Source organism: Bos indicus, chromosome 12, assembly GCF_029378745.1.
Source record: "Bos indicus isolate NIAB-ARS_2022 breed Sahiwal x Tharparkar chromosome 12, NIAB-ARS_B.indTharparkar_mat_pri_1.0, whole genome shotgun sequence".
Classification (NCBI taxonomy): domain Eukaryota; kingdom Metazoa; phylum Chordata; class Mammalia; order Artiodactyla; family Bovidae; genus Bos; species Bos indicus.
Genome location: NC_091771.1, coordinates 88,170,531 through 88,191,314, shown reverse-complemented (window position 1 = coordinate 88,191,314; position 20,784 = coordinate 88,170,531). Strand labels below are relative to the sequence as shown.

The 20,784-nt window shown below is 50.9% G+C and overlaps 1 long non-coding RNA gene across 1 annotated transcript; it reads right to left on the bottom strand.

Annotated features, from left to right (window-relative positions):
• Nucleotides 1-7,526: 7,526 nt before the first annotated feature.
• Nucleotides 7,527-17,931, bottom strand: LOC139186256 (uncharacterized). The gene is made up of 3 exons (XR_011569823.1): nucleotides 16,528-17,931; nucleotides 16,217-16,299; nucleotides 7,527-12,587 (listed from the first exon to the last, which is right to left on the bottom strand). It is a non-coding gene; the product is annotated as an uncharacterized lncRNA (long non-coding RNA).
• Nucleotides 17,932-20,784: the final 2,853 nt, after the last annotated feature.

The following is a 20,784-nucleotide window of genomic DNA, read 5'->3' as shown; positions in this document are numbered from 1 at the left end:
CACTTAGTCGTGTCCGACTCTTTGCGACCCCATGAATCGCAGCACGCCAGGCCTCCCTGTCCATCACCAACTCCCGGAGTTCACTGAGACTCACATCCATCGAGTCAGTGATGCCATCCAGCCATCTCATCCTCTCTCGTCCCTTTCGCCTCCTGCTCCCAATCCCTCCCAGCATCAGAGTCTTTTCCGGTGAGTCAACCCTTTGCATGAGGTGGCCAAAGTACTGGAGTTTCAGCTTCAGCATCATTCTTACCAAAGAAATCCCAGGGCTGATCTCCTTCAGAATGGACTGGTTGGATCTCCTTGCAGTCCAAGGGACTCTCAAGACTCTTCAACACCACAGTTCAAAAGCATCAATTCTTCGGCGCTCAGCCTTCTTCACAGTCCAACTTTCACATCCATACATGACCACTGGAAAAACCATAGCCTTGACCAGACGAACCTTTGTTGGCAAAGTAATGTCTCTGCTTTTGAATATGCTATCTAGGTTGGTCATAACTTTCCTTCCAAGGAGTAAGCGTCTTAATTTCATGGCTGCAGTCACCATCTGCAGTGATTTTGGAGCCCCCCAAAATAAAGTCTGACACTGTTTCCACTGTTTCCCCATCTATTTCCCATGAAGTGATGGGACCGGATGCCATGATCTTCGTTTTCTGAATGTTGAGCTTGAAGCCAACTTTTTCACTCTCCACTTTCACTTTCATCAAGAGGCTTTTGAGTTCCTCTTCACTTTCTGCCATAAGGGTGGTGTCATCTGCATATCTGAGGTTATTGATATTTCTCCCAGCAATCTTGATTCCAGCTTGTGTTTCTTCCAGTTCAGCGTTTCTCATGATGTACTCTGCATATAAGTTAAATAAGCAGGGTGACAATATACAGTCTTGACGAACTCCTTTTCCTATTTGGAACCAGTCTGTTGTTCCATGTCCAGTTCTAACTGTTGATTCCTGACCTGCATACAAATTTCTCAAGAGGCAGATCAGGTGGTCTGGTATTTCCATCTCTTTCAGAATTTTCCACAGTTTATTGTGATCCACAGGGTCAAAGGCTTTGGCATAGTCCATAAAGCAGAAATAGATGTTTTTCTGGAACTCTCTTGCTTTTTCCATGATCCAGCAGATGTTGGCAATTTGATCTCTGGTTCCTCTGCCTTTTCTAAAACCAGCTTGAACATCAGGAAGTTCATGGTTCACATATTACTGAAGCCTGGCTTGGAGGATTTTGAGCATTACTTTACTAGCGTGTGAGATGAGTGGAACTGTGCGGTAGTTTGAGCATTCTTTGGCATTGCCTTTCTTTGGGATTGGAGTGAAAACTGACCTTTTCCAGTCCTGTGGCCACTGCTGAGTTTTCCAAATTTGCTGGCATATTGAGTGCAGCACTTTCACAGCATCATCTTTCAGGATTTGGAATAGCTCAACTGGAATTCCATCACCTCCACTAGCTTTGTTCATAGTGATGCTTTCTAAGGCCCACTTGACTTCACATTCCAGGATGTCTGGCTCTAGGTCAGTGATCACACCATCATGATTATCTGGGTCGTGAAGATCTTTTTTGTACAGTTCTTCTGTGTATTTTTGCCATCTCTTCTTAATATCTTCTGCTTCTGTTAGGTCCATACCATTTCTGTCCTTTATCGAGCCCATCTTTGCATGAAATGTTCCTTTGGTATCTCTGATTTTCTTGAAGAGATCCCTAGTCTTTCTCATTCTGTTGTTTTCCTCTATTTCTTTGCACTGATTGCTGAAGAAGGCTTTCTTATCTGTTCTTGCTATTCTTTGGAACTCTGCATTCAGATGTTTATATCTTTCCTTTTCTCCTTTGCTTTTCACTTCTCTTCTTTTCACAGCTATTTGTAAGGCTTCCCCAGACAGCCATTTTGCTTTTTTGCATTTCTTTTCTATGGGAATGGTCTTGATCCCTGTCTCCTGTACAATGTCACGAACCTCATTCCATAGTTCATCAGGCACTCTATCTATCAGATCTAGGCCCTTAAATCTATTTCTCACTTCCACTGTATAATCATAAGGGATTTGATTTAGGTCATACCTGAATGATCTAGTGGTTTTCCCTACTTTCTTCAATTTAAGTCTGAATTTGGCAATAAGGAGTTCATGGTCTGAGCCACAGTCAGCTCCTGGTTTTGTTTTTGCTGACTGTATAGAGCTTCTCCATCTTTGGCTGCAAAGAATATAATCAATCTGATTTCGGTGTTGACCATCTGGTGATGTCCATGTATAGAGTCTTCTCTTGTGTTGTTGGAAGAGGGTGTTTGTTATGACCAGTGCATTCTCTTGGCAAAACTCTATTAGTCTTTGCCCTGCTTCATTCCGTATTCCAAGGCCAAATTTGCCTGTTACTCCAGGTGTTTCTTGACTTCCTACTTTTGCATTCCAGTCCCCTATAATGAAAAGGACATCTTTTTTGGGTGTTAGTTCTAAAAGGTCTTGTAGGTCTTCACAGAACTGTTCAACTTCAGCTTCTTCAGCGTTACTGGTTGGGGCATAGACTTGGATTACTAGCTCAGGCGGCTGTGACATGGCGCGCCATAGCACGGCCGAGAGGAGCCACCCCACGTCCGAGGTCAGGGGCGGCGGCCAGGAGGAGATACCCCACGCCCCTAAGTTGGAGGCCAAGGGCGGCGGCGGGGAGGAGCAACTGCTTCACCGAGGCCAGGGGCGGCGGCCGGGAGGACCCACCCCACGTCCAAGGAGCCGTGGCTGTGCGGGCGCAGGAGGGCCTAGAGGCGCTATCCCACATTGAAGGTCAGGAAGGGCGGCGGTGAGGAGACACCCCTCGTCCAAGGTAAGGATCAATGGCTGTGCTTTGCTGGAGCAGCCGTGAAGAGATACCCCACGCCCAAGGTAAGAGAAACCCAAGTAAGACGGTAGGTGTTGCAAGAGGGCATCAGAGGGCAGACACACTGAAACCATACTCACAGAAAACTAGTCAGTCTAATCACACTAGGACCACAGCCTTGTCTAACTCAATGAAACTAAGCCATGCCCGTGGGGCCACCTAAGACAGGCAGGTCATGGTGGAGAGATCTGACAGAATGTGGTCCACAGGAGAAGGGAATGGCAAACCACTTCAGTATTCTTGCCTTGAGAACCCCATGAACAGTGTGAAAAGGCAAAATGATAGGATACTGAAAGAGAAACTCCCCAGGTCAGTAGGTGCCCCATATGCTACTGGAGATCAGTGGAGAAATAACTCCAGAAAGAATGAAGGGATGGAGCCAAAGCAAAAAGAATACCCAGCTGTGGATGTGACTGGTGACAGAAGCAAGGTCCGCTGCTGTAAAGAGCAATATTGCATAGGAACCTGGAATGTCAGGACCATGAATCAATGCAAATTGGAAGTGGTCGAACAGGAGATGGCAAGAGTGAATGTCGACATTCTAGAAATCAGCGAACTGAAATGGACTGGAATGGGTGAATTTAACTCAGATGACCATTATCTCTACTACTGCGGGCAGAAATGGAGTGGCCATCATGGTCAACAAAAGAGTCCGAAATGCAGTACTTGGATGCAATCTCAAAAACGACAGAATGATCTCTGTTCGTTTCCAAGGCAAACCATTCAATATCACAGTGTCTGTACACGCGTGTGCAATCAGTGTCTGTACACATGTGTGCGATCAATGTCTACACGCGTGTGATCTGTGTACACACGTGTGCAACCAGTGTTTGTACATGTGTGTGGAATTAGTGTCCATACATGTGTGCGATCAGTGTCTGTACATGTGTGTACAATCTATTTCATACAAAGGAGAGCATGCCAACCCCACTGCCTCACCTGAAGTATTGGAAGCTGTTTCATTGCAGTACACATAGAGCACCTTCATTATTTGAAATGCTTTATATATTTTATTGTTCGATTACACCAATGTTTATTGAAGCAGCCCACGGACAGTGGTTGGATTATCGCCGTTAGTCGGCTTTCACAAACAACGTTTGGTCGGGGGACACCGCTTCCTTCAAGACACTGCTCAGCCATCCCCCTGGCCACGCTGGGTACTGTGACCTGCTGCCTCTCTGCAGCCTCAGGGAAAGGCAGAGCGGGTTTTGGTGTGACCACCCCCAGTTCTCATCGCGGTGACACGCGGTCGGGAGTTCCATCGCTGCCCTGCAGGGTTCGTCTGTTCACCCGGGACCCCGCGAGGCCTCTCAGGGGCTCGCGCTGCAGAAGGGAGACACCCCGTCTCCTTGCTGTTTTCCCAGCCGCACCTTGTGCGCGAGCGTGACAGGGCACAAGAGTGGGCCATCCGCACGTGGGTCCTGCCCGCGGATCCCGCCAGCTCAGCGTGCCCTGGAGGGCCGGGCCGCCTGGGCTGGAAAGCACCAGTAAAACTGCAGGGCTCACCGCACAGCCTGGGACGGAGGAGAGGCAGGGGCTCGGACGCGCGGGCACAAGAGTGGGCCATCCGCACGTGGGTCCTGCCCGCGGATCCCGCCAGCTCAGCGTGCCCTGGAGGGCCGGGCCGCCTGGGCTGGAAAGCACCAGTAAAACTGCAGGGCTCACCGCACAGCCTGGGACGGAGGAGAGGCAGGGGCTCGGACGCGCGCCGAGAGGAAGCTCAGGTCCTCCTCCACCGCCTTCCCGGGAGAGGCCTTGGAGGATCAGCACAACTCCTGAGCCACGCTTCGGGGGACCTCCAGTTGGAAACTGAGGTTCTCTTTCTGGGCTTTATTTTTAGGGCACATTTTCTTCCGTGTCTCTGTCCAAAGAATCCCCGCCCACCAAGCACTCCTGCTTCCACATGCGTTCACTTGGAAAATTGCTGCAGCTCACGTGGTATCACACAGCAGTTCCTTGGAAAGAGCACCACGGCTGCCACCTAAAAGTCAGTTTTTCAGAGGGAAACGCAAGCCCTCGGCTTGTCGTTGGCGAGAACTTCTCCGGTCATGGTCTAATACAGACCAAACTGGAACTCCCCGAAGCTAATAATTCCATTTGGTCACTCTCAGATGCTTCGCTTAATGAGGTCTTTTAGTGGCGAAACCGCCGATGAAGGAGCTAGCTACTCACACACCCTGATCACGACGGCATCCTCTGTGCCCCAGAAGATATCAGAAAAGCAGAGGGGAGGCAGGAGGACGGGGTCAGCCCGGCAATCAAGGCGGTCATGCAGAGCCTTGACCGTCCTGCCTACGCCTGGGGGCCCAGTTCCATGCCAGGTCCCGGCACAGCCAAAGCTCAGAGCCACTCGGGGCAGCCGTGCCAGGGCTGGATGTGTGTCCAGTTTCATGTGCCCTCTGGAGCCATGCCCACCTTGTCTTTCTGCGTGGAGCCAGACTCACCTATAAAAGTGCATGGGGGTGGGGGGAACTTCCCTGGCAGTCCAATGGTTAAGACTCAGCCTTCCAGTGCAGAGGGCAGGGGGTTCGATTCTTGGTCAGGGACCTAAGATCCCACATGCCTGGCGGCCAAAAACCAAAACATAAAAATGAAGCAATATTGTAACAAGTTCAATAAAGAGTTTAAAAAGTGGTCCATATCGAAAAATCTTTAAAAAAAAAAACAAAAAACTGCACGGGGACTCCCCAGTGGTCCAGTGGGTAAGACTACTCCCTTCCAGCGCAACGGCAGCAGTTCCATCCCTCGGGAAACTAATATCCCACATGCCACTCGGCGGGGCCAAGGGATACAAAGTGTTCTCAAGGGTACTCTTTCTACCTCCTTCTGATGCCTATGTCAGAAGCTTTCTCTATCTCCTTTATACTTTAATAAAACTTTATTACACACACACACACACACAAAAGTGTTCTCAAAAGCGGTGGGCAGGTGTGTCTGGGCACCTGAGTGGAGGCGGGCGTTAGCGCCCCAGAGCAGGCCACAGCCCCTGTGATGCTCAGAATAGGACGCACCTGTTTACTTATCTTTGTTGCTCCTGAACAAGAACAGCTGCAGAAAGAAAAATATTGTGGATGATGAAAACATCTCCGTGTACGTGAGGGTTAGGTTGCAGAGACGGAGTGGGACTTCCTGCGGCACCGACAGGGGAGCTGGAGGGGCGGGGAACAGAGGCAGGAGGGGTCCTGTGCTCTAGGCACCGACTCTGCCCCTTTGGTTTCCTGGACGACCAAGCCAAGCTGGGATTTTACTCAAATTTACAAAGAAACCAACACCCAGGGAAGGTTAGGAACTTGCCCCAGATTCGCTCTGAGGTCCAAGCTCGGCTTGGATTCAGAGCAGCGGACTGTGGACACTTCTGACCTCATATCCCCAGAGGTGAAAAGAGCTGAGCAAACCCTCCTTACATAACTATGTATTTTTAAGCCACATGTAAGAACGGCCGTGCTAACATCCTACTTACATATTGTTTAAATCTTTTAAAGTATATTTATTTTTTAAGATTTGTCTGTTTGTCTGTGCTGGGTCTTACTTGCAGCAGGTGGGCTGTTTCCCAACGAGGGATCGAACCCAGGCCTCCTGCATTGGGAGTAACAAGTCTTAGCCACTGCACCACCAGGGAAGTCCCCATGTTACTTATATTTAAAAATCTGCACAACCATAAAAATGCTTAAAGTATGAGTTAAAGATTAAACAAACAATGCCCTAGAATTATTGTGGGTTATTTTATTTATCCTACAGAAAACCTTTTTATCCTCCCTAAAACAATACCATTCTACATGATAATATTTTAGTGGACAGATTAAGAAGAGGTGGCAAGAATATACAGAAGAACTATACAAAAAAGATTTTCATGACCCAGATAATGACACCGGTGTGATCACTGACCTAGAGCCAGACATCCTGGAATGTGAAGTCAAGTGGGCCTTTGGAAGAAGCATCACTACGAACAAAGCTAGTGGAGGTGATGGAATTCCAGTTGAGCTCTTTCAAATCCTGACAGATGATGCTGTGAAAGTGCTGCAGTCAATATGCCAGCAAATTTGGAAAACTCAGCAGTGGCCACAGGACTGGGAAAGGTCAGTTTTCCCTCCAATCCCAAAGAAAGGCAATGCCAAAGAATGCTCAAACTACCACACAATTGCACTCATCTCACATGCTAGTAAAGTAATGCTCAAAATTCTCCAAGCCAGGCTTCAACAGTACATGAACCATGAAATTCCAGATGTTCAAGCTGGTTTTAGAAAAGGCAGAGGAACCAGAGATCAAATAGCCAACATTCACTGGATCATGGAAAAAGCAAGAGAGTTCCAGAAAAACATCTATTTCTGCTTTATTGACTATGCCAAAGCCTTTGACTGTGTGGATCATGACAAACTGTGGAAAATTCTGAAAGAGATAGGAATATCAGACCACCTGATCTGCGTCTTGAGAAATTTGTATGCAAGTCAGGAATCAACAGTTAGAACTGGACATGGAACAACAGACTGGTTCCAAATAGGAAAAGGAGTTTGTCAAGGCTGTATATTGTCACCCTGCTTATTTAACTTCTATGCAGAGTACATCATGAGAAACGCTGGGCTGGAAGAAGCACAAGCTGGAATCAAGATTGCTGGGAGAAATATCAATAACCTCAGACATGCAGATGACACCACCCTTATGGCAGAAAGTGAAGAGGAACTCAAAAGCCTGTTGATGAAAGTGAAAGAGGAGAGTGAAAAAGTTGGCTTCAAGCTCAACATTCAGAAAACGAAGATCATGGCATCTGGTCCCATCACTTCATGGGAAATAGATGGGGAAACAGTGTCAGACTTTATTTTTCTGGGCTCCAAAATCACTGCAGATGGTGACTTCAGCCATGAAATTAAAAGACGCTTACTCCTTGGAAGGAAAGTTATCACCAACCTAGACAGCATGTTAAAAAGCAGAGACATTACTTTGCCAACAAAGGTTCGTCTAGTCAAGGCTATGGTTTTTCCAGTGGTCATGTATGGATGTGAGAGTTGGACTGTGAAGAAAGCTGAGCCCCGAAGAATTGATGCCTTTGAACTGTGGTGTTGGAGAAGACTCTTGAGAGTCCCTTGGACTGCAAGGAGGTCCAACCAGTCCATCCTAAAGGAAACCAACCTTGAATATTCACTGGAAGGACTGATGCTGAAGCTGAAACTCCAATACTTTGGCCACTTGATGTGAAGAACTGACTCATCTGAAAAGACCCTGATACTGAGAAAGATTGAAGGTGCAAAGAAAAGGGCACAAGAGAGGATGAGATGGTTGGATGGCATCACCAACTCAATGGACGTGAGTTTGGTAAACTCCGGGACTTGATGAACAGGGAGGCCTGGCGTGCTGCAGTCCATGGGATCACAAAGAGTCGGACACGACTGAGCAACTGAACTGCACTGAAGTGAACCGAATGTGATTGAGGGCTTCCCTGGTGGCTCAGGTGATACAGAATCTGCCTCATACTTCACTGTTTTTGAGAAGCTTAGTTTAACATTTCCTGATACAGCATGTGGAGGTCTGATCCTAAGCTGTTTACTTTGTGATTCTAATGGCTTTCAAACTTGTAAAAAGTACTCCTCTAAGAAGTGCACATCTGAATAGCAATGAATAATTGACTTACTAAATCATGTTATTCATTTTTAGTTCTTATCTACCAATTATGCAAACATTTGGTTGAAATTCAGCTAGTAAATTTCCATCTTCCCTGATGTCAATTAGTTGTTCTTGCAAATTAATCATAAGTCACTACATATTAACATTTTTAGCATATGGAATTACAACCCATCATTTTGGGGAAGATTGTTAAATAAGACAGAAAATAAAGTATGCAGACAGGAGCATCTTAATAGATGACATACATCATTTGGGGCAATAATAGAGACTTTAGCCCATCTGTTCTCAAAAGCTGCTCTCAAAAAGCTGTAGTTTTCTTGGTCATTTAAAAAAAATCACTTTCATCTTTAAGCTACAAATTAAACGTGTTGCTTATTATTTTAAAGCTATCTGTTAAGACGTTTCCTCTGACAGCCATTTGTTTTCCAAGGACAGGTCACGACGTTTGGACAGCTCTGGTGTCGTGTAAAAGAAAACTCTGTAATTCATCTCTAAGTTCAAAGCTTAAGTTAACAGTTACAAGTTAACCAGAATGATTCTGGTACCACAGATATTCATGGTCCTTCCCCACCTCTTTATCGAGAACCACAGACGGCCTTTTACCTTTCATCTCTAAATCTGCGTCAGTGTCTTGATGACATCTGTAGCACCTGGCAGATTTCTGTCTGCAAGAGTCTGACTTGAAACTCACTTACCCGGAGTCCGTTAGTGACTGTCTCCAGAGCCTCTCCATTTCTACTTCAGACAGTAGGACTGCTTACAGTTTTTCCATTAAATTTTTGACTTTAAGAAAACGACCATTTCTTATTAAGACTATGCGTCCTATGGTACATCTTTCTTCGGATACACAGGGGTAATAGACCTTTTTCCAACTTAATTTTTGAAGCAAATACAGCCAACATTGGAAGTACTGAATACCCAGACACCCTGATTAGGAAGAAGGCATTTGCAGAGTCTCACAGATACCTGTTAATTACGAGAGGCAGACAGCACTTTTCAGGGGAGACAGATCTTAGCGAGGAGGTGGAGGTCAGCGTCTCCAGCAGTGGGATGTATGCACCCCGCGGACCCTGGACGAGGCGGGCAGGGACACGGCAGCCCCCCAGAGCCGCTCCTGCCAAAGACTCAGAACCTCGATCCACGCCTGGGAAAGCGTCAGACAAACCGAAGAGAGAGACGTCCCCGAAAACACCTGCCCAGGACTCTGCAGAGGGCGCGGTCACAAAAGGCTGGGGAATAGCCCCAGATGGGTGTGTGGGGGTGACCCTACACTCTCACAAAGCGGGGAGAGACATCCCCGAAAACACCTGCCCAGGACTCTGCAGAGGGTGCGGTCATGAAAAGCTGGGGAACAGCCCCAGATGGGTGTGGGGGGGTGACCCCACATTCTCGCAGAGCGGGGTCCTGCTGGGGTCCGTCGGCGGGAACACGGGAGGAGGTCTGGGTCGGCCGCCTGGTGCCCCCGTGTCAGGCCGGGGTGGCACGTGGTAACTAGCTGGGAGCTAGGTGGAGGGTAAGGGGAGCTCTCTGGGCTAGTTTCCACAATCCTTCTGCGACTCTGAAATCATTTTTAAGTACGAAGCTGAAAAAGGAGCCTCTGTGTGCTTGCCCGTCTGCGTGCAGAGCCCCCTGCCGCCTGCCCCCCCAACCCATGCGTGCTGCTCCAACCCGCTTCGTTCAGCTGCAGACGCTTCCCACGCGATCCCACGGCGCCAGGACAAAGGCGAGCATTTCAGCACGACGCCCATTACTCTTTGTATTTTGGCTCTTTGAACCACAGCTGGAAGCGCTTCCTCCATGGGGTTGGACTAAAATTGCTGCTAAATCTGAAAGCTCAAAAGAGGCTTCGGAACCTCATCAAGCATTTAGTGGGATTTATAAAGTACTATGTTTAGCATGTTTTAAATGGTGGCGAAAATGTCATTCGTTTCCTGCGTTGGATTCTTCTCCGTTTTCACGTGTTTGATCTCTGTCTCTCATCATGGTGATTTTAACTATTATGAGCCAATATTGCAAGACACGACCTACACTTGGGAGCGGGTTACCCTCCAAGGTTACCCTCCCCCACCCCTGGTTACCTTGGAGGGTAACCCTTCCCCTCCAGGGGAAGGTGAATCCATCACTCAGACCCTCCCAGCAGCTGTGGGTCCTGGGACCTCGTCGGGCTGAATCAAGTGTCCAGCTGGACCTGCGGAGGCCACCACCCGCCAAGCTGGGGCAGCAGCGTCCCTTCATCCTGTCTGCTGCATCCCTGTGCCGCACTAAGCTGCTCGGCCGTGTCTGGCTCTGTTGCCCCGCGGACTGCAGCACGCCAACTTCCCTGTCCTCCACCGTCTCCCAAGTTTGCTTAGACTCATGACCATTGAGTTGGTGACGCCATCCAACCATCCCATTCCGTCACTGGCTCCTCCTCCTGCCCTCGATCTTTCCCAGCATCAGAGTGTTTTCCAATGAGTTGGCTCTTCACATCAGGTGGACAGAATATTGGAGCTTGCAATGATGCTCTCCTTAAAATCAGATCATCTGCAAATCCAGCAAGAGGCCATGCAGGGTGTTTGTGATTCTGAATGAGCCTCCAGCGAGCCACTGTTACCTCTGGAGCGAGACCTCCTGGCCAGGCCCCCCACAGCACGCCGCAGGAGCCCTCCCCCAGAGCCCGACTCAGTGAGGCCACTCTGAATATTTCAGTTAGAGGAAAATAAACATTGGCAGAAATCTGGAATTTTTTTGCCTTGCTGCCCAAAGCTGTGCTGTCCGATAAAGTAGCTATTTAAGTCAAACTGCAAATTAATGGAAGGTAAGGTGGCTCAGCGGTAAAGAATCTGGCGCCAATGCTGGTTGTGTGGGTTTGAGCCGTGGGTCGGGAAGATTCCCTGGAGAAGGAAATGGCAACCCACTAAATGGCAACCCACTCCAGTATTCTTGCCTGGGAAATCCCATGGACAGAGGAACCTGGAGGGCTACAGTCCATGGGGTTGCAAAGAGCTGGACACGACTGAGCGACTAAACCACAGCAATAAATAAACTGTAGTCATGCATTTTCAAGAACCACACTTCAAGTGCTCTGTGTGCAAAGGCCGCGCTGCATGGAGCAGATGGAGAACACGGCCAGTTCTCCTGGGTGCGCTGCCCGGTGGGCTCACACTTCAGAGAAGCGCCAGTGATCCCCTGGGCCTGAGTCCTGCTGGGGACCGACGGGCGGTGGGCACAGGCTGGAGCCAGCCCGGGCTGGGGGGTCCTCCCTGCCCCCTTTCCCACGTCGTTCCATCCCCGCAGCTGCCAGGCCCTGTGCCCCGGCTGGAGTATGGGAGACTGAGCCCCTTCCCAACCCCGCTGGGCGTCAGCGTACACTTAGCAATGTCTGAAAAGCCCCACGGCATCCTTGGGTCTCACTCCCCATAAATCAAGCAAAATAAGTAGCTCAGGCTGCCACATTGGAGCGAGTATATTTGTCCTGTGGTTTGTTACGGAGCAGGCTGCTTGTTAAGGGCTCAGAGGAGTCCAGCTCTGGCCGAAAACTCTGCAGAAGGTGTTGCCGCGTCCCTGTGCTGGCAGGCGACAGTGTCAGCTGGCGCGGCTGCAGGTGGGGGCCTGGAGGGAGAGGCGGGCAGGGACAGGGAGCCGAGGGCGGTGGGCGAGGGCAGGTCAGAGGCAGTGCTGCTGGCGGCTGGAGCTGCCCCCAGGCAGGTTTTCAGGGGCCTGAAAGGACTGAGTTGTCACGCCCAGGCCTGAATTCGCAGCATAAATTACCGTCTGCCCGGGCAAGGAGGCACACGCCACTTTCCAAAACTGGAAAAGCTCCGTCAGTGGGGCCGAGCCATCAGCCAGCCGCCCAGTCCCCGCAGCCGGTGGGGAGAGGAAGTCCTTTCCTGGAGGAGCGTCCCGCTCCGAGGATCCAGGAGAGGGGACTCAGGGCGCCTGGCCTCTGCTGGCCCAGCCGTGACGGGAGGGCGAGGCAACCCGTGACGAGGTGGTCGTGGTTCAGGAGAACAGTCTCCCTGCCCGCTCGTCACCAGGGATGGTGGAGCCGGAATTCTGCTCCTTTTCGCTCGCCTCCGAAGGGAGAAAGGATGGCTTGCCGTGGTGGGAACCGGAGGGCGCACAGCTCGTGTCTGTAACAGGAAACAACATCTGCTCTCACTCAGGGACCAAGTCATATTTTTCAGAGTCTGGCTGAGCAATTGGGTTTCCTTTTACTGGCAACCCCAGCTCGGCGCCTTATGAATCTGAAGCTAACACCTTTCCCTTAACTTGTTCCTTCTGCTGACACATGGGAAAACAGAAAGGCTTCCATTTCCCCCTCCGCGCGGTGCTCTGACTGCCCTCAGCACACCCTGGGGCTCCCCCGGCTCAGAGGAGACACCTTCACGCGGACCTGCCCCCTCTCCCAGACACAGCCTTGCAGTGCACGTCCGCCGGTCCTGTGGTCAGAATCCTGGTGGCCAGGCTGCGAGAGGTCTTTCTTTTGTCCAACAAGGGAAGAGATGGGAACTAAGTTACTTTTTAAAAAAGAAATTATGTAATTTTAATTGAAGGATAATTGCTTTATGACATTGCTGTGGATTCTGCCGCACATCAGTGTGAATCAGCCACACGTATATACAGAACCTCGAACGATGGTACTAAGCTACTTTTTAAACAGGGGTCTACACACACACACAGGATCATCTGTGGAGCACGTTCAGCTTACGGGCGCACTTGACGACTTCTTCCTGTGCATACACCAGGTCAAGCTCTCAAACATTCTCAGCACCAGAAATTTCCCCTCACACAGCCTCCTGGTTCTGTTACAAATAGAGCTGCTGGGTCCCATCCCACCCCAGAGGCAGCCCGATTCTGATTTCTGCAGACACGGATTCCTCCCCTGACCCGGGCCCTCACTGCAGGCAGCTCAGCCCTCAGGACAAGCTCATATTAACCCAGACCATGAAGCAGCGACCTCGGTTTGCTAATCTGTGGCTAGAAATGCCGTCTTCCCAGGGACTCATTCCTGCAGGCCAAGTCACGCTGGTGCTGGTCACCTTCCTGAGATGCTGGTCCCGGGGCGAGAGCTGGGTGAGCCGTGCTCACCTTTCTTGCTGTGAACGTCCAGGCCCACGACTCTTTAGAAATGCAGTAACCCCGACGCCAACGTGAAAAGGAGGGGCAACACCCAGTGCTGAGGAGGACACGGAGCGGCTGGAACTCCACGGGGAAATGACCTTGAGAAAGCATTGCAGACTCCACGGAGAGAAGCAAGCACCTCCCCCAGTCCAGCAAACCTGTTTCTATCACACTCAACAGACGTCTGCCCACCAAGGCCAAGTGCTAAAACAGCCACAGCAGGTTTACTTGTAAGAGCCCACCCTGGAAGTTACCCGGAGGCCCACCTGCGGGAGGACGGATGCGTGTAACGAAGTGCCGTCCACCAGCGGGGTGGGCGCGGACAGGGACGCCTCTGGGAAGTGGCTGAGCCTGGGTGGATTACGAGCAACTGGAGCTCGGGCCAGCTTAACTCAGAGTGAGCCTTATCAGGGGTCCCTGGGGGCCTTGTGGCTAGGATTCTGGGCTCTCACTGCCATGGCCCGAGTTCCATCCCTGGTCGGGGAACCGAGATTCCACAAGGCACACAGCCAGGAAAAAAAAAAAAGCTCAGAATATTTCTTCTCTTGCTTACTGGCCTTCTTCACCCGAAAGGAAGGCCTAGAAAATGAACTCGCATTCTGTATGATCAGACAAAGGAAGATGAGGATGATTTTGACAGACCTCTGCAGCCACTGAGGTGCTTTTCACAGGCACACAAACTCTTCGCGGTCAACAGAATCACGGACGAGGGGAGCCCTCTTGGGGCTGATTTCCCAAATCGACGACTGCGAATTTGAATCGGAACTTGTACCGGTGGTGACCAAGCCCTGTGTTGGGGAACCCCGACGGGGCACCACAACCCCCGGTGTGCGCCGAGACGCTTGGTATTTCCAAGGATTACACAATAAAGTTCCGGGGGACGAGGAGCTCGGCGGAGGCCACGACTTCTGGTCGGCTTGCAGAGCTCCAAGCCTTCGTGGAGGTGGGGCTTCCTTCAACCGCTGAGCTGAGACGCAGGAACCAGGAGGAGTTCTACACGGACGAGGCGGGGGTGGCTGTGCCCGGCGGGCTGAGGTCAGAGCCGCTACGCAGACGGCCAGGGGTGCTCGCCCCGGCTGGAAACGCTGCTCCTGTGAGGATGACCGAGATGCTGGTTTTAATCTCGGTATACTGGCATTATTTTCTCAGTCATCTAGTTGTGAGGATGCAACTCCTTAAGCCGTTTGGACGTCACCACCTAATAAGCAGTGTTGTCAGGTATTTCTCTGGGCCGACGAGCGCCGTGCAGGGTCACCGCGGCCCTGACGGGGCCCTGAGCCTGGGTCCGGAGCGGTCGGCGGCCCTGCCCCGAGGCTGACCGAGGAGGCACAAACAAGCCCCATGCTTTCTTTGTGAGATTCTCCGCCATCCTGCCCGAGCGGAACGGCTCGTCAAGCTTCAGCGCTCATCATCCCCGCAGCGAACTTAGACTTTAAAGTGTTATTGAAGGAAAACACCCTGTTAACAGCGATCACTCCACAGTGACCTTCAGAATCCGATCGGGTGTCTGTCCCTCAGCTAGGAGCTGGCCACCCCAGGCCGGTCAGTAAAGTGAAAATCTCTTTTGCTGCAGAGTGAGTATGTCTTTTTTTTTTTTTTTTTTTTGCAAAATTAGAGCCTTCTTAGAAGCCAGAGGCAGCAGAAGACAAAAGCTGAGGAGCAGGGTTATAAATGAAAAGCAAACAAAGCAGAAAGCATCGGCACTCAGAGAGAACTCAGTGGACGAATCCTCTGGGGAAAGCTGCCTGTGTCCAAACGTGGTCTCTGACTGAGCTGCTGGGAGGAGCAGACAGCGCTTCCCGGACCACCTCTGACAGCGGTCTGCATCTCATCGCAGCCCAAGAACACGGCTGGACCAGCCCAAGACGCGGCTCACATGCGCTCCTGCCAGGCGCTGGTGCCCAGCCGGACGGGAGTGCCCCAGCGCCCCAGGCTCCTCTCTGCACACCCAGCCCCCCACGGACGCTTGACCCAGAGCCCAGACCCCCTGCCTTCCGGACACCGGCACCTCTAGTCCCTGACCCGTGACTCCTCTCCAGCCCTGGTGCCCTGGCTTCCGCGTCCTCACCGGGAGCTGGGAGTCTTAATCTTTTCTACCTCGTGCTGTCTCTGTAAAGTCAGATTAGCAAGTACACTAGAAGCAGTCATCGGCTTTTATTATTCTTAAGATAAATGTCTGATAAGGGGCTGCTGAGTCAAGTGACGAGACTAGTTTTTTTGGCTTTTGAAAACTTTCCAAGGGAAAAGTTTAAACCAAGTTGCCTTTTTTTTTTTTTTTTTTTTAGAAAGGGCCTGTTCCCCTGAGTGTTGGATATTTTAATTTTTACAAACGTGCTGATCTGAACTGTAGACACCGTCTCCTGCTGTACCCACCCCAGCCCCGGGGTCATCTGCTGGTCTACTGTTCTTAAGGTCAAGCAGAATTCTGGAGCATTTTCCATAATAACTCCAACCCCTGTTTCTGAATTTGACAGTTTCGCTCACTCTAAGAGCACATGCTCTTCACCGCGGCAGGGCCGCCCTGGTCTGGAGAACCCCGGGGGCGTGTCATGCCAGCTCCCACCTCACCACGCCCAGCACACAGCCCCTCAGGTGCTTTGGGAGCAGAGCTGCAGAATTCTAAAACCCATCTCCTTACCAACTGAGCAAGACGCTCACAGCTGCGAAGGGAGGGCAGACACAAGCACCCCGAATGGATGCCCTTTCTCCAGAGGCAGAGTCCTAAGAATACACACATGAAAAATAAAACTTCACTACAGAGGAAAAGCTTAAAGAAACAACATTCATCACAAAAGAAAAAAATCGCATTGACAATTTCAAACAGAGACAAGTCTATCTTATTAGAGGAGAGAAAGAGATCCAAATTAATTAAATATAAAAGGAGAAAGTAAGTTTAGTTCAGAGGAAGGAAAAGCACAATATAATATACACAGGAATAGAAGCAGGCACCTTGGGGGCGTCCCAGGCGGCTCAGTGGTGAAGAATCCTCCTGCAATGTCGGGGATGTAGATTCCATCCCTGGGCTGGGAAGATCCCCTGGAAGAGGAAATGGCAACCTACTCCAGTGTTCCTGCCTAGAGAATCCCATGGACAGTGGAGCCTGGCGGGCTGCACTCCATGTGGTTGTAAAGAGTCAGACACGACTTAGCGACTAAACCACCTCACCACTGCCATTACAAAAGAAAGAAAGGAGACACTTTTTATTAACGAGCTAAAAATTAAAGAATTGTATGAAATAAATGAGGAAGTGTTGGAACATAAAGTGAAAAGAGTAGACTTGCCTGTGGAATATTTTCGTGTTTGAAATCGAATAGTCCTGTAGAATTAAACGGCCTTAACAAGCGGAGTGAACTCAGACAACCTACAGAACAGAGCCAGAAGCAGGAGGAGGGCGGCCAAGGTGTAAAGCGGCGTCCTCGTCTGGCGTGGGAACCAGGGCCCTAGTGGCTGCACACGACGGGTGGGGAGGTGCTCGTCTTTTATTTTGGGGGAGAGTTTGGGGAGAACTGGTATGAACTCTTCTCCAAAGGTTTGGTAGAATTTGGGGTGAGTCAGTCTGAAAAGTGAAGTGTTAGTAGCTCTGTCGTGTCTGACTCTTTCCTACCCTATAGACTGTAGCCCGCCAGGCTCCTCTGTCCATGGAATTCTCCAGGCCAGAACACTGGAGTGGGTAGCCTTTCCCTTCTCCAGGGAACCTTACCAACCCAGTGATCGAACCCAGGTCTCCTGCATTGCTGGCAGATTCTTGACCATCTGAGCCACCAGGGAAGCCCAAGAATACTGGGGTGGGTAGCCTATTCCTTCTCCAGTGGGTCTTCCCGACCCAGGAATCAAACTGGAGTCTCCTGCCCTGCAGGCGGATTCTTCACCAGCTGAGCCAGCAAGGAAGCCCCTGAGTCAGTCTGGGGTCTTCTTTTTTGGCAGCTGTTCGTTTGTTTGTTGTTTTTTACGGATTCAACCTCTCCATCTGCCCCTCCCCCTCATCTGTACCTGAGTCCCCAAGTCCCCAGGCCACAGACAGGTCCTGGTCCTGGTCCTGGTAGGATCCAGGCCGCAGAGCAGGAGGGGAGCAGCGGGCATCTGCCGCTCCGTCGCTCTCCATGGGGGCCTGTGCCGCCTGAACCGGGCCGTGCCCTGCAGCCCAGGCTCACGGGCAGGGAGGCGCGGGCAGGAAAGAGCAGCTCCTGGAGGAGGGCGTGGGTACGGACACCCCGCAGGCCTGGTCCACGATGCGGAGTCCAGCCTCGGAAGCGTCTCCTGCAGAGCTGACCTTGGGAACACCTCTGGACGTGACCACACATGAAACGTCCTCTGGTTTCCAGGGCACACGACCCTTAATTATTCCCCAGTCAGCGCCCCAGGCCCACCCTGGGTCCCCCCACCCCCCTGGGCGCTTGACCGTGTGGACGCCAGCTGTCCTGAGACAGCTCGCTCTTATGGGAAAAAGCTTTCTTTCAAAATTCAAAGCTATTGAATTCCAATGTCATCAAAGTCAAATTTTCCATTAAAATTTCTATTGACCTTTTCCCATAAGAGTAACTCTGAATTGATTCTAAACCCATTTTGAAAGCCTGGGGCAAGGGCTATTTAATCCCAGATCTGAGGCCCCTCACCAGCTTGCAGACCGTGCCCCCCCACCCCCTACCCCACCGGGCGTCTCTCCTGTGGAGTGGAAGCAACACGTCTTTCAGACACAGCAGGACCCGGGCTGTGGAGGAGTCTGGTCTCTAAGGGTCAGGAAGACACTCCTCCCCATCAGTGATGGAATGACCTACACGGCTCCAATCACCCCCACCCTCCACAATCCCTCTAGGTTCTACAGACTCACCTGGTGACCAGCAAACTTACAGAAGGTTAAGAAAGGACTTAAAAATATAATCACTGTTTATTTCTCGTTAGAAAAATGACGTACCTATTAGCAATACTTTATAAGCAACTAAAAATAGAAAAGGACAAAGTAGACTTTTACTTTTAATACAAATAGTATAGATGCTGTATTTTCAAAAATTGGAAAGAAACAGCAAACACACTTTTAAAATACTCATGACATTCACGAGAGAGACCCCAGCACGCACATGAGCGTGGCCACTCCACTTCGCCGGCTCGAGGGCCTGGAACGGAACGAGGCAGTATCTGTGAGCTCTCTGACCCCGTGCACATCTGAGCGGCCGCCAGAAATTCAGCGACTTTTGGGTAAACTGCCCACCCCTGCGTTATCTCAGAGACACAGTGTGCTAAAGCCCGAAGACGCCTATAGGTCAGTGCTGGATAGAACTGATTTTAAAAGCTGTTTATTCACAGCTGCGTCTGCTCACAGAAATAAACCAGCGTCCACTGGACCCAGCCTACCGGGCTTTCTTTGTGGGCAAATTAGTAACACAAGCAAATTTTGTGAGTCTTCGGGAGACACTAAAAAGGAAGGTGTATTTTTTTCAAGACACAAAGTTTGATACCTAGCGATCAGACCCGCTTCACTAACAGTACTCTTTGGGACGGCCACATTCTATCTCAGTTTCTCTCTGTTGGATCACACGTGGTTAGAAGGGTTAGGGTTAGGGACTCCTGCTTATTTCCATTTCTCAATCACCAAAATCCGGAAATCAGCATTGATGTAATGCCACCCTCTGACCCATGGACTGCATTCCGATTTCCCAAGTTGCCCACGTCCTCCGCAGACGGAGGGTCCACCTGGACACACGGTGCATCCCCAGTCTCGTTCCGTCCAGCCCAGGTCCTCAGCCTCCACTCTCTTCTAAGGACCTTGACAGTTGCAAAGGGCACAGCCCAGTTTCCTTGTTCAGTGTCGCTCGATTTGTCTGATATTTCCTCACGATTGTATTCACAATATGCACTTTTGACAGGAGCACCACCAAAGCAGCGCTACGATCCTCGCGGCGGGCTAAGTCAGGAGGAGTGCAGCGTGAATTTGTCTCGTTGCTAATGATGTGGGCTTTCACCCCCCCCCCGGTCAAGTGGTGTCTGCCAGGCTTGTCCATGTGACAGTCACTGCGGGTGACGAGATGCTCTGAAATGGTGTTTATCTGTCCTGATTCTCATCAGTGATGACCCTTGCCTTCAAGCACCACAGGGGGGCCACGGGCTGTGTCTCTAATTCCCTCCCTCGCTCTAATTCCACCAGCTGATATTTCCTTACTGACGCGTTGACTGATTTATGTCAGAAGGGTTCCATGGATTCTTACTGTTCAGTGGGTCATAACCTCTTGTGATCCTTGTTTATTTTGATGCTCCGACTTGGCCCATAGATACTCCATTGCGTTGGCTCCTGTGTTGGTTCTGACATATTCCCAACATCTCTGACGTTGTCTTACTTTCCGGGACAGGATGTCCGGGCTCAGTTGCATTTCCCCTGTGCAGGCGGGAACCAGCCGTGCTTCTGCAGGCCCTGGCTCCTTCAGTGGAGGGCGGTATTAAACCAAGATCTAAGCCATGTGTGCCCACTGGCACTGGACTGCCCTGTCCCTAAGCCTTCAGTGGGCAGGACTAGGAAATGTGCATCCACGCACATCAGCATCAACTCCCCTATCTACACGCACATCGGCATCAGCTTCATTTAGACGTGTTAAAAGCCATGGGTCCCTGCTGATATAACTAATTCTAATCCCTACAACAGAGATCACTGAAGCTCCCCCATTTCCATATTTATAATCTTTTAAGTATTTGGAACACGGTCCTCATTATCTGCAGTGCATTTACTTATCTTCTCAGTTGCCTGTAAGACAGACCTTCTGGCTTTCAGACCATTCGGGCCATCTATTTGGCATTAATACTGCCTGCTCAGCCACGCAGATGTCCTCCCCAGCCCAGCCCTGCTAATCTTGCTGGTAATGCTACTGAATCCCCAGCCCCCAGCCCCACTGAATCCCCAGCCCCCAGCCTCTAGCCCCACTGAATCCCCAGCCCCCAGCCGCACTGAATCCCCAGCCCCCAGCCCCACTGAACCCCCAGCCCCCAGCCCCACTGAATCCCCAGCCCCCAGCCCCCAGCCCCACTGAATCCCCAGACCCCAGCCCCACTGAATCCCCAGCCCCCAGCCCCACTGAACCCCCAGCCCCCAGCCCCACTGAATCCCCAGCCCTCAGCCCCACTGAACCCCCAGCCCTCAGCCCCACTGAACCCCCAGCCCCCAGCCCCCAGCCCCACTGAATCCCCAGCCCCCAGCCCCACTGAATTGACAACGGTCCTACC